The sequence below is a fragment of the Ambystoma mexicanum genome, chromosome 6p, assembly GCF_040938575.1.
Source record: "Ambystoma mexicanum isolate Mex_15411 chromosome 6p, UKY_AmexF1_1, whole genome shotgun sequence".
Classification (NCBI taxonomy): Eukaryota; Metazoa; Chordata; class Amphibia; order Caudata; family Ambystomatidae; genus Ambystoma; species Ambystoma mexicanum.
Window position 1 is genome coordinate 5,731,895 of NC_090935.1, and position 14,182 is coordinate 5,746,076.

At 49.7% G+C, this 14,182-nt stretch overlaps 1 pseudogene; it reads left to right on the forward strand.

The window, feature by feature from the left end:
- The first annotated feature begins 1,738 nt into the window (after positions 1-1,738).
- LOC138511126 (zinc finger protein 850-like) overlaps positions 1,739-14,182 on the forward strand; it is a 70,895-nt pseudogene continuing 58,451 nt past the window's right edge.

Here is a 14,182-nt window from a genome sequence, read left to right on the forward strand (position 1 = left end):
CTCCCAGTGTACAGACAGGCACACAGCCCCCTCCCAGTGTACAGACAGGCAGAGAGCTCCCTCCGAGTGTACAGGCAGGCACACAGCTCCATCCCAGTGTACATACAGGCACGCAGCTCCCTCCCAGTGTACATACAGGCACACAGCTCCATCCCAGTGTAGAGTCAAGCACTCAGCTCCCTTCCAGTGTACATACAGGCACACAGCTCCCTCTCAGTGTAGAGACAGGCACGCAGCTCCCTCCCAGTGTACAGACAGCCACAGAGCGCCCTCCATGTGTACAGACAGCCACACAGCGCCCTCCCAGTGAAGAGACAGGCACAGAGCACCCTCCCTGTGTACACAGGAACACAGAGCCCTCCCAGTGAACAGGCAGGCACACAGTGCCCTCCCAGTGAATAGACAGGCACACAGCGCCCTCCCAGTGTAGAGACAGGCACACAGCACCCTCCCAGTGTACAGACAGGCACACAGCCCCCTCCCAGTGTACAGACAGGCAGAGAGCTCCCTCCGAGTGTACAGGCAGGCACACAGCTCCATCCCAGTGTACATACAGGCATGCAGCTCCCTCCCAGTGTACAGACAGGCACACAGCCCCCTCCCAGTGTACAGACAGGCAGAGAGCTCCCTCCGAGTGTACAGGCAGGCACACAGCTCCATCCCAGTGTACATACAGGCATGCAGCTCCCTCCCAGTGTACAGACAGGCACACAGCCCCCTCCCAGTGTACAGACAGGCAGAGAGCTCCCTCCGAGTGTACAGGCAGGCACACAGCTCCATCCCAGTGTACATACAGGCACGCAGCTCCCTCCCAGTGTACATACAGGCACACAGCTCCTTCCCAGTGTAGAGTCAAGCACTCAGCTCCCTTCCAGTGTACATACAGGCACACAGCTCCCTCTCAGTGTAGAGACAGGCACGCAGCTCCCTCCCAGTGTACAGACAGCCACAGAGCGCCCTCCATGTGTACAGACAGCCACACAGCGCCCTCCCAGTGAAGAGACAGGCACAGAGCACCCTCCCTGTGTACACAGGAACACAGAGCCCTCCCAGTGAACAGACAGGCACACAGTGCCCTCCCAGTGAATAGACAGGCACACAGCGCCCTCCCAGTGTAGAGACAGGCACACAGCACCCTCCCAGTGTACAGACAGGCACACAGCCCCCTCCCAGTGTACAGACAGGCAGAGAGCTCCCTCCGAGTGTACAGGCAGGCACACAGCTCCATCCCAGTGTACATACAGGCATGCAGCTCCCTCCCAGTGTACAGACAGGCACACAGCCCCCTCCCAGTCTACAGACAGGCAGAGAGCTCCCTCCGAGTGTACAGGCAGGCACACAGCTCCATCCCAGTGTACATACAGGCATGCAGCTCCCTCCCAGTGTACAGACAGGCACACAGCCCCTCCCAGTGTACAGACAGGCAGAGAGCTCCCTCCGAGTGTACAGGCAGGCACACAGCTCCATCCCAGTGTACATACAGGCACGCAGCTCCCTCCCAGTGTACATACAGGCACACAGCTCCATCCCAGTGTAGAGTCAAGCACTCAGCTCCCTTCCAGTGTACATACAGGCACACAGCTCCCTCTCAGTGTAGAGACAGGCACGCAGCTCCCTCCCAGTGTAGAGACAGGCACGCAGCCCCCTCCCAGTGTACATACAGGCACACAGCGCAATCCCAGTGAACAGACAGGCACACAGCGCCCTCATTGTGTACAGAGAGGAACACAGCTCCCGAAGTGGATGCCAAGTGAAGCTGTTTGGCTGCCCTGAATGCTGAATGCTCCTAGCTCTCCCTGCTTCATCTACAACGCCCGGCTTGCGACCTAGTCGGCAAGAGGGAGGCGAAGATTTCAACAGAGGCGAACTCGCCTGGACTCATAGTGAATTCGCAGGGCTTTCTGGGCCCCTCCCCTTTTTCACTATTCGAATCGCTACATCTACCAGCGTGCCTGCGCACCCACGCACGCACCCGAAGTGGACCCCAAGTGAAGCTGTTTGGCTGTTCGGGTGTGCGGCGGGGTCTTTGGGGCCAGCTCAGGTAAGCCCTCTGGGAGACTGTCGTAGGGGATGACTGCTGTAAAGATCTGCAGAGCGCTCTAATCACCCCTGATGCATCTGCACTGTCTGTGTCAGAATCCGTGCTCTGCACGGCCTGCTTACGTCACCGGGGTGCCCCTAACACCTGGTGATAGGGCTGATAAATAGATAAATAAGATTGTGAGCCAGTATGTGGGGAAATTAATCATTTGGGAAGCGATATTGTACTAATCAGAGCTGCACGGAGCTTCTGAAGTAAACTCGCAAGGGGCACAGGAATGTAAGATAAACTACTATAGGCTATAGGTACTCATGGCAAGTATGGAAGCATAGTGAGCATGGTGTGATACTCCAGCAACACGCAGCTGTTTTGACCCACATTGCGGGGGATGTGCCTCGCAATTCTTGTTCAATAATTTTCCTGCCTCTGATTTGATAACCCCATCTGTGGCGCTGTGGTCTACCCCCTAGGAGGGTGGTACTGAAGGGCTGAACGGGGGACTTGGTTTTATACTCACTCCCTATCCACAGTAATAGCATTGAGTATGTATACTCCGGGGGTTCATCTTCCGGTCCCTCTACTAGGAGCTCCACAGCTCAGGGCACAAGGTTATACGATGATATCTTGTCGGCTCTGCTAATTTACACACCTGTTAAAAAATACGCTAAGAATGGCTATGAATATGCCATTACCACCATCTCCTTCAGAACCAACCGATTCTCTCCTGTTGGATGCCGAGGCAATCGCCCATTCATCTATACTATCCATAAGAGGCCATGTGCAGGCCTCTCAGAAGGAAGCTTTGGATCCTTGCTTGTCCGGAGTAGTGCCGAGGGTGGAGGATGTGATTATTCCAGAGTTCTCCTTCCTGGACACTCCACCGGACTTCTTCTCCGCAGAGGTGGATATGAGGGATCTAACACAGCATTTGCTGGATACAACTAATTCACGAACTGACCGAGAGACAAATCTCTCTAGCCAAGTCTGGCATAGAAGTATTAGAACATTTGCCTACAAAATTGCGACCAAAATGCTGACCCTGGGCATATTCTCAATCAGGGAAGATGATAGAAAACTAGAAACAAAATCTGGGGTCTCTGCGCCATCGAGTATGTAGGCACAAAATCCGATAATCCCGGAGCACCCTACTGTGAATAAGAACCTGGCGCAGAAGGTGGGGTGGATCGATTTCAAAACTAAAAACAATAAAAATAAAAGTAATAAAAAGAATAGGAGGATAGGAAATTCCTCCTTCTTTAATAGAAGAAACAAAGCGTCCAAAAAACACCTGGAGAAACTTTATAAGAGAGGAAAGGACACAATCCCCAGATCTCGATGCAGAAGCAAAGGAGTCCACTGATACGACATGCAATCTAGAGGCGGGCGCACAAGGCCTCCCAACCAATACTCTTTCTGAAGAAATGACCCATAAAATAACCCCAACCGCAATAAACTTGGGCACTAACAAAAAAAAGATTACTGTAAAAGACAAATCGGTACCCACGATTAACCAGAAAGAGAGTTATGGTCTCTTCTCGAAACTTAAAATACATACCCAAGGACCTGCTGCTCTCCCATTGAACCCTTTTACAAACGAGGTCCAAGCAAATGCGGAACCATCAGCACCTTTAGAACAGATTCCAAGCCATCAATCAGGGGTAGGATCCTCAACTAAAGAAGATTTGGTAGAGGTCCCCCCCCAGGGAGAATGACCTTCCTCCTAGCCCCACAGATAAGATTACATTGAGCAAATCCGAGGTACAGATGCTAATCAACACAGCAGTTGAAGAGGCACTGAAGGGCAGAATATCGCTGGAGATGCAAGACCCTCACTCTCCTATGGGAATTGACAATTTAACTGCTCTGCAAAATCAACAAGAGATGCGGGGAAACATAAAAGAGCCCAAGATCCCGGATTCTACTCCTCCTATTTCTGAGGTTCTGGATAAAGCGCCTATCAATAGGCCGACCCCCACTTCTATTTCAGCTCCTCCTCCTAGAAGGTTGAGGGAGGAAGCGGAGGCAAGGACCCCTAAAAACTATATGGATGCTGAAATTAAACATATTGGCCCTCATTACGACCCTGGCGGAAAGTGACTGACCTGACCGCCATAGCGTAAATAGCGTTTCCGCCATTGCACGACGTAGCAAAGTGCGGCTAATTCCGACCCATCGTGCACGAGCACTACGCCATGGCGGAAGTGCAAAGTCCGCGATGGCGGAAATGTCCCCAAAACGCCCCTCACCGCCGTCGTACGGCGCCCTAGGTGCAATTCCGCCACCCATCTGAGCGGTCACCGTAATGAGCGGCAATCGGAAAGTACGGTGACCGTAAATATACGGAAACGGAAGTTAAAAAATGGTCCCGGAACGGGAAACAGCACGGCGTACACCTATAAAATCTGAATTCCCACACAACCATAAAAAATACTACCCTGAGACACATCCCAACCCGTCATCCACCCCAGTGAAAGCAATAAAAATGGGAAAAGTAGCGAAAAAAGCGTGCGACCGCAAGCGGCAGGTCCACTTCTCCCGTGAGGAACTCACCGTGCTCACAGAGACCCTCCAGGAGAATGCTGCCGTCGTCTTCTCGACGCAAATGACCAGGACGGCACTTGCGAACAAGAAGGCCATATGGGCCCTGGTGGCACAGCGGGTAAGTGCGGTGGGGACCGCACCCCGCAACCCACAGCAATGCAGAAAGCGATGGGACGACCTGCGGATACGCGTATGGAGCATACTATCCGCCAACCGTAACATTGCCACAGCTACCGGGGGAGGATCGGAATCATCCATCAAGTTGACCCCCTGGGAAGAAATCTGTGCCTCCACCATTGGAATGGAGAGTATAGAGGGAGTCGGAGGGATGGAGAAAGGAGTGCAGACATCCGAAGAATCAGGTAGGTGGGCCAAATAAAACCATGCTAAATCCACAATGTCCAATCATGTGAAGTACCATGTGTCCACATAGTGCAACAGAAACACATGTCCAGGAGAACGTCCACATACATTGGCCTGATAGCGCACTTTAAAACTCACATTAAATACATAAATAATTAAAAATCCTAAAAACACCCTCTACACGTGCAGCAGGCACACCCTAACTGCAGGCTGCAAAACAACTGCATCCTCAATCCACACAAAAATGAAACCACCTCCAAGCCCCCGACCCAAATCACCCTCAGGTACCACCCCAATGCATGTGATACATTGCCATTCCAATTTCCACAGACCCATTAATAACGCTCGCCCTCCTTTACTCCACCACAGGGTCCGATTCAAACGACGAGCTCCAGGACACCCCTACCAGCACACCTGCAAAGACGGCCAAGACCAACGGCCAAAGACCCTCCACCTCAGCTGCACGCATCAAGACACGGCAGCAGCACAAATCAAGTGGCAGCACACAGGAGGGAACTTCAACAGGCACCCCAGCAGCCAGCATGCCCACAACAGCACCACCACAGGTCCCCCCAATGGATGCCACAGAAGTCACTGCTTCTGGTGGCAGCAGCACCATAGGTGACACTGCATTAATGGCAGCATGCTCCGACACAGAAAACGGGGATGTCGAAGTAAGATCCATCCATGACCTGTCTCAATCCCCCTGTTTGTTCCATCCCGTACACCATGAGGATACCACGCAGGGGCACCCACAAGACGACGACTGGCCATCCCCCACAAGCCCTGTGGCAAGGCAACATGAGGTGTCCAGCCCCTCTGTGACACCACCGCAAATGGCCATGGCACAGCAGAGGCAACAGTCCCTCGACCAGGTGATCGTGCAACAGCAGCAACTGGCCACGCTCCTCAAGGACCATGCTGATGAATGTGGGGGTACTAAGGCAGCCATAGAAACAGCAACTGAGACACTTAGGGCAGAAATGGAGAGAAGTACAGAGACACTAAGGGCACAAATGGAGAGAAGCACCGAGAGCCTGAGGGGGCAACTGCATGCGACGTCCAAAGACGTATGTGCTGAACTTGCCGCTGTGCCCCGTGTGCTCACTGAGCTCTCACAAACCCTTAGGGACATGCATGGACGTGAGCAGGCAGAGACATCATCCGTTGCAAGTTCCGTCCAGGGCAGCCCCCAACGTAGATCTGGGAGGAACCTGCGCTCCACAGGCAGGGGTGCCCCTGATACCCGGAGAGGGGGCTTGCAATAGCGTCTGCCACTGACAATGAGCATCTTCGGACACTGGTGTTCGGGGGGGAGGTAGGAGGGTGGAGGGGGTGTGTTGGGCTCACTTGGGTGGCGGGTCGATGGGGTGTGTAACATAATTTCACATATGCTATAAACATTTCATAATCATCCAATGAGATGTGTGGACATTGATCTTTGTGTACGAGGCCTTTATAGGCGTACGGTCCATATTGTGCATGTTCCAGACACACACAGTGCCACAAGTCCCGTGTCCATGTAACAGCCACCAGGCGTGAGTGCTAGAAGCATGCATCTATGATATTCTGACGAATCTCACGGCCCTCCTGTGCCTCGCGGACTCCTTGAGGTGCTGCCACATCCCCACCCTCATCATGACCATCTTCAGGTGCTTGCAGTTCTGCGTCAGGGGGCATGGGCACATTTCTACGTACGCACATGTTGTGTAGCATGACACATGCCATGACCATCTTTGCAACCTTCTCATGGCGGTACAGGAGTGCCCCGCCAGACCTGCTGAGGCAGCGGAAACGAGTCTTCAGTAGGCCGAATGCCTGTTCTATGACTACACGGGTACGTGAGTGGGCATGGTTGTAGTCCTCCTCAGGCTGGTTCTGTGGGTTCCGGAGTGGTGTAAGGAGCCATCTCTTCAGTGGATACCCGGCATCACCTGTATGTGGACAATAAAGGATGTTTGTGGAATGACATTGCTACGTACGCCTCCCCCCCCCTTCTGCCAGGTCATTGCCGCATCACATACCCCACATTATCATGCATGAAATGAGACTCACCGAGTAGCCAGGATCTGTTCCCTGCGTGTCGCTCCATGTAGCGTGGTATTCTAGAGTTCCTCAAGACCATAGAATCATGGGTTGATCCAGGAAAGCGTGCACAACAATGTGTAATGATCCTGTTGGAGTCACACACCATTTGTACATTAAGAGAATGAAATTGTTTTCGGTTGCCGTACTGAGCCTCCATGGCATGTGGGACGACCAATTCAACATGGGTGCAGTCGATGGCACCAATGCAACCCGGTATGCCGCCAAGTGCATGGAATCCCACTTTTGTGTTCGTAATTTCCTGCTCCGAGCGTGGTAGAGAGATGTAGTCGTCTGCGTGCTTCAGGAGGGCATCGAGCACTTGCAATAGTGTCCGTGAGAACAGTGGCTGTGAAATGCCATGCAACTGTCCGACTGTGTGCTGGTAGGTGCCTGTGGCCAGGAAGTGGAGTACAGACACCACCTTCAGTAGGGGTGGGATGGCGGTTGGGCTATCTATCATGCTGACAAGGTCAGCCTGTGTCATGTCCACAATGGCGGTTATGGTGTCCCGGTCCAAACGGTAGAGGGTGTGGATCTGCTCATCCGTGAGGTTGAACGGATGTGCTCGGAGGCGTGGGATTGCGGGCTGCCTGCGTGGTGGTAGTGGCTGTGCTGGCGGGCCTTGCTGGCCCTGCCTTGCCCTCCTCCTCCTCCTGCGTCTCCTCTGTGCGGCCGGTTGTTGTAGTAGTTGGTGTTCGTCTTCTTCTTGAAGTTGGAGTACTTGCAGTGCTATCAGGTCCCCCAGGGCCAACATCGCTAGTCCGGCAGGTAGCATTTTGGAGTGGGTGTGGTTGTGTGAGGGGGTTTGGTGTGCAATTTATGTGTTTTCAAGCTGTATTGCCTCCACCTGTGGTGATTCATTCCACCTGTGCAAGCTGCAATCCCCTTTGGGCGAGCACGTCCCGCACGCAACGCTGCAATTCGACGCATGGCATCTTGCTATTACAATCATGTATTTGATCCCGATGGCAGTGAAATATTGGTTCATATGTTCATTCTGCTATGGTCCCATTGTTTCCCATACTATCTTTGCAGTCGCGAACAAACTTGTGAAGGCTCAGTGGAATGTAGTACTCGATTAACGGTGGACCCTCATGCAGCACTGTACCGCGGTTCACCGACGGGCGGGGCGTCCCATTTGTGAGTGAAGCCACTTTGCATTTTCACACATTGCCGCACTACATGGATGGATTTGTTATTTCAAGCGGTCACAGATGCCTTTTCGACGTGATGTTGCAAATGAGGAATTCGAAGGACGGCGCTTTCGGTCTTCAGCTAGCGGCGAGGAGACGCCCACAGGTCTGACTGCAAATATAACGTTCTATTGTTTAATGTCCTTGGGACAGGGGCCATGGCGAGAATGCAATGATTGATATGAATAGTATGGGATGCGCAATAGCGTGGTGGACGATAAGTCAGGACGTTCCCAAATACATGTTACTTCACAACACTGGAATTCGAGCCTGGAGCACAGTGGATTTTGCAGACTGCATTACGCACAGACTCAATGGAAATTTCACATGTTATGTGAGTACATAATCAGGCGTTTTCATACCGGGATGAGGGAATGATGTATGGATGCATGGACAGATGATTTGATGGAGAGTTTGCCATGTACAGGGCTTTTTGGAATCTATCCACCTCCCCTGCGCTATGTGATACAGAGCTGCCATAGTGGGACCATCGTCTATCTGGCCTTGTTGAACCCTCCCTGTCTCGACGCGCCTTCAAACACTTGTGTCTATGCACGTTACTAATCCCATCAAATGGATTCTGTTTTGACAGACGCATGCACACAAACACTCGTTTGTAATAGTGTTTTCACCTCGATATTTATAGTTATGATTCGCAAGTGATATTTGGGTGGGAATAATCCTTTGGAGTGGGCTAGCATGCATATGGCTGTAGATTTAGTGTGGTCATTGAAGTGAGTAATACAAATCAAGTTCTGATGGCCATACTATTCTTTTTCATTTCATTTGGGTGACAGGTATCTCCTCCCCTTTTGCCGCTGCCATCTGTATGCCACTCCTGCAGATGGCTTTTACTCCCGACACCTGCTGCTTCGAGTTAATCAGTGGAGCACCATTACGATCTTATGGGACGATCGCCAATGGGCCACATGCCCTTACGCGGTACTAGTGGCTAGGAGCAACATTTCGACCTTTCAGCTGGACTAGTGCCTACCTAATGGGACGGCCCTGCGGTTCTAGGCGCTTCCATGTTGCCTTTTTGAACGTGAATGTAGCCCCTGTGTACCATGAAGGAACAGGGCGTCACACAAGAAGAAGCTGGTCATTTATTGCGGATGCAGCCCACAATGATGAAATATATTTTGGGGTTCATGACCTAATGGCTGTATGGGCTTGGTGATTTTGTGGTGCATTAAATTTCTATTCTGATATTAACCGTGTAGCGTTATTCTTTGCAAGTAATGTAGCATATTCCTATTTGTGGAGCGATGTATTGTGAGTAGATCTGCATTGGGTTCCGGCTTCTGAGTATAGTTGCGTGGTACTGTACTGGCCGCGTTTGCCTACGAAGCCCAGTGTGGTCAGGGATAGGGGCTACCACTATGACTGTTTTGATGATGTCATGCTCAGGGGCGGGGGATTAGCTTTTGTGTAACAGATGCCGGTCAGCCAGGTGGATTGGTGGAATGATGTGATTATCAGTATATGGCTGGTCACAGGTGCCTGTGTTTGCGTGCGTTTCTTGGAGGGAGACTGAGGTCATGTCCATTGGAATAGCTTCTGTATTCGTGCCATCTGTGCCCTGCAGCTCCCATTGGCCCCTCTTCAGATGTGCCTGGCTGCTCAGTCACTCTGCCAACTTGTGTGGTACATGCTTATGCTGCTGGTTGGTTTGTTTACTGGCAGGAGTACAGGGCTGGTGCAGTCTGACTCAGGATACTGCTTTGAATGTTGCCTTACACTGGTGTCAGTCGATGGGGGGGGCCTGTTTTTGTTTGTCTCATTTTTCTGCTCATGTTGCTGTACTTGAACCTTCACATGCCTGTGCTGCATCAGTGCGGCAATGGTGCCATGGCAAATATGGATGGCCACTCACAAGGCACTTGGAGCCCCTAGATTCATTTGTTCGTTGGCATGCATGGGTGACTTGTACATTTGACTGGTTGCATTGTGTGACTTCATTGCACCTACGAGGAGTTGTGCAATGTGGCCAGGGAGTGGTGTACAGGCACTCAGTAGGGCCGTTTACGGTTGATTCGCGATGCCGTACTTCTCACCATGGCGGAATGGTACTTTCCGCCATGCTTGATGGCGTTAGGTACATGTCCGCTAGGGTCAGAATTCGCGTACCATTGCGCCATGGTGGTAATTACGGTTTGGCATGGCGCGCGTGCGCGTACTTGGTGCAGTTAGCGTTGGCGTTCACTACGGTGTCGCTAATGGCATCGTACTTTACGGTGACGGGTCATAATCGCACCGAGCGCTATTAGATGGCGGTATTCCATTTCCGCCATCGTTTTTCGATTTCGCCAGGGTCGTAATGAGGGCCATTGCCTGGAGAAAACCGTGCTTTCTATACTCTCCAAGTATCTTATTTTATCCATTATTTGATTGTGGCTTCCAACCTGCTATGAATAGAAATAGAGCCTTGCAACTCTTCAATGATATTCCTGCCCTAGCAAATTTAACCTCGGCAGATATCAAAAGGATGGACTTCATCCATCCACAATGTTATGATCATGTCAGAATAGTTTTCCACTCCAAATTGGTATTCCAGAATGTTCTTCTAGAACTTGATCAGTTCAATAAAAGGGGCTTCAATATACTTATCTTTGGAGATGGCTCACAACAGTCAGAGGCACTCAATGAAAATGAATTATCTAGACCAGGAGGGATGGGAGAACAAGTAAAAAAAAAAAAGAGCTAGAGAGTCTCCAGGAACAAGACCCAAGCTGGAGATGGCTGGCCCTGAGCCTTCGAGACTCAATTGCCCGGTTGCAAAATCTCAAATACCAGATACTGATGCAAATAACATACTTAACATCCTATCCTGGAACTCACGTGGGAATTTCCATTTATTCTCCTCTAATGATCTATGCCAACTATTAAGAACAAAAAATATCTTCGGCATACAAGAAACATGGATGACCTCTCCTGCTCAGATGGATGGATTTGAATGTTACCATCTTCTAGCCTCCAAGGGCATAATGGGGCGTCCTAAAGGAGGCCTACTGTTGGCAATAAAGCTGGGCACTGGCATCAATGTCGTTGAAATCTTTACTATTCATCCTACGGGATTGGGAGTTCTCGCAAAGCTCGAGAACTTCACCCACATACTAATCTGGAATATATATTGGTCACCAGGATCTAACTTATATGAGACTACCCTTAAAATGGAGGCGATTATGGAGAAATGCCTCTGTAGACATCCAGGATTGCAAATCCTCATAATGGGGGACTTGAACACAAAGATGATGATGTTGTCAAAAGAGAGCGCAGTGTTACCAGACACTGCTCCTCTGAACGCAATGGGAGAATCTCTGGGAACAACAGAGCCTCAGCTTAAGGGATCGATATTTAAAAAGTGTGACCTAATTGGTTGGTCTATGCTGTTTAAAACTTGGGGTCTGAAATCTGTGCATGAAATATTGAACCCAGAGAAGCCATACATAACTTGGACATCAGGAGTTCGGTCCTCTGCCATTGATTATATCTATTTATCGGCAAACATTTTTCATTTGATCAAAAGCTTTAGGATATCTCCGGATATGAGGAGTGATCATACGATGCTCGAACTGAATGTGTTCATTCCATCAGGAAAGGTAACGCCCAACCAGATGTCTTGTAACTTGACTGTAAATCCGGGGAACAAAAGGATCATTTGGCATCCCGGAAACGTGCAGGCATGCAACAACCTATTTTGCTAAGATCACAATGGACCTCATTACGAGTCCGGTGGTAACCGCGGTGGTAAAACCGCCTGGTTACTGCCAGACTCGTATTACCATTCCGCCTCCGTGATTCCCGGAATTACCGGGGCATTACAACCCCGGTTTTCCGGGAATCACGGAGGCGGAATGGTGTTAATCCCCATTCCCATTGAGTCCTATGGGCTCGATGGGAATGGGGATCATGGAAACACCGGCAGCATCTCGTAACGTAATGCTGCTGGTGTTTCCTCGTCCACCTGCAGGAGGGGGGTGTTAAACCCGCCAGGTCAGACCTGGGGGGAACATCACCTCCTGCCTGCAGGAGTTGTGATCGCCCAGCATAGAAACAACGGTGGCGGCGGGTTTACCGCCACCGTTGTTTCCATTCCGGGCGATTTGTAATGAGGCCCAATGACTCTACATACGAAGAAAAACAAACAAGGTTCATACATGAGCATTTTGGACCCTACGTAAAAACACTTATTGAAAACTCTGTAAAAAATAAGGGGACAAGCACTCTCAGAAGACATTTACACAAGTATGATCCATTAGTATATATAAGTAACATCCTACTACCACGCACCTTGAGGCAAATCCTATCATTAAACATTCCTGAAAATCTCAGAAGAAAAGGGATCAAATATGTCAAACAGATATATACAAATTGGATTAAAAACCGCAAATTCAAGCTGTTACAAGCGGATAATGAGGAAATGTTGCGCTCCTTAAAAAGCAATTCAATCAGACAGTTTGGCAGCTCATAAATAATTCCTCCAGATCCGCCACAGTACGTAATCTTAATCCCATCGATGAACAGACATGGATAGCACATTACAAGAACTTATATACAAATAGAGACCGTGTAGATTACTCCTCTTTTAGCCAAGAAATCATACAGTGGCCGGGGGGTTCTCGATTGACATGATCAGAGAGAGGATAGTAAAGGCTAGCCCTTCCAGAGCTGCAGGCCCCAGTGGCTTATCAAATATTCTCTTTAAGGGGAATTTGGATAAATGGTCAAAAGCTCTATTCCTTCTTTTTGAAGATATAGGCCGGACAAAGTGCATCCCTGTCTCATGGAATATGAGCTATATTATCCCCATCTATAAACAGGGACACAGACCCATGCCGTTAAATTATCGGCCAATAGCCCTCCTAGATTCGGACTCAAAAATATATGCAAGTCTCCTCTTACAAAGAATTGAATTGTGGGCTAGCACGGAAAAGATCTACTCGTCTGCCCAATTCGGGTTTAGAAGAGGTATTGGAACATTGGCTGGAGGATTGGTGATCTCACTGCTACAAGAATTGGGTTGGCAAAAAGGGGCGAGTCCGGTATACTTGGCAAGCATGGATCTGTCCCTTGCCTTTGACCTGGTGAGTCGTACAATACTATGGAGGAAGTTGGCCCAGGTGGCACTTCCCCGTGACCTTCTGGACATTCTGATGCATCTGCATAAAGGCTCTACGGTGCAGATTAAACTTAACAATGAATGCCATCTTTCCATACCAATCAAGACTTCCAATGGACTCCGACAAGGCTGTATCTTCGCCCCGACCTTATACAATTTATACATATCTGATATAGGGCCAGTACTAGGGAATGCCTCGCTTATACAGTCCAAGCTGGAAGGTAAGAAAATGTGCTGGTGCTCCTATGCGGACGATTTTATACTGTTTGATAGGTCCCCGGTAGGACTCCAGCACTTGTTATCAGCGTTTGCAAATGACATGGCTAATAAGGGCCTTGCTGTGAATCCACAAAAATCACTTATTTTATGCTTTAGTGGAAAAAGAAGACCTCTATTAAAATGTTGGTCCATGGATAAGCATAAACTGCTTATCAAAAATGCCATGATCTATCTGGGCTTCTTTGTGAATGCAAATAATACTTCCGTTCTAAATCATTATCTATCCAAAGTTAAACTTTGCATTACACAGTTGCGCGTAGTAGACCATAAATTCGGAAGTTACTCCTACACTCCCTGCTTGAGATTTTACAAACTTAAAGCCACTCCAAAAATCCTCTACGGAAGTGAAATCCCATTTGTAATGAGGAAATTAGATGTAAATAGGCAAGAGGTGACCATTCTTAGGAAAACTATTATTTGTCTACAGTAATGTGTCCCCATAGTAGCTATTCGCTACAAATTTGGCCTACAATCACTCAAGGGCATTGTTCAGTGGGAATGCCTATTGCTGTGTTGCAATCTTTTAGTACAATCCGAAAACAACCTGTACAAAGA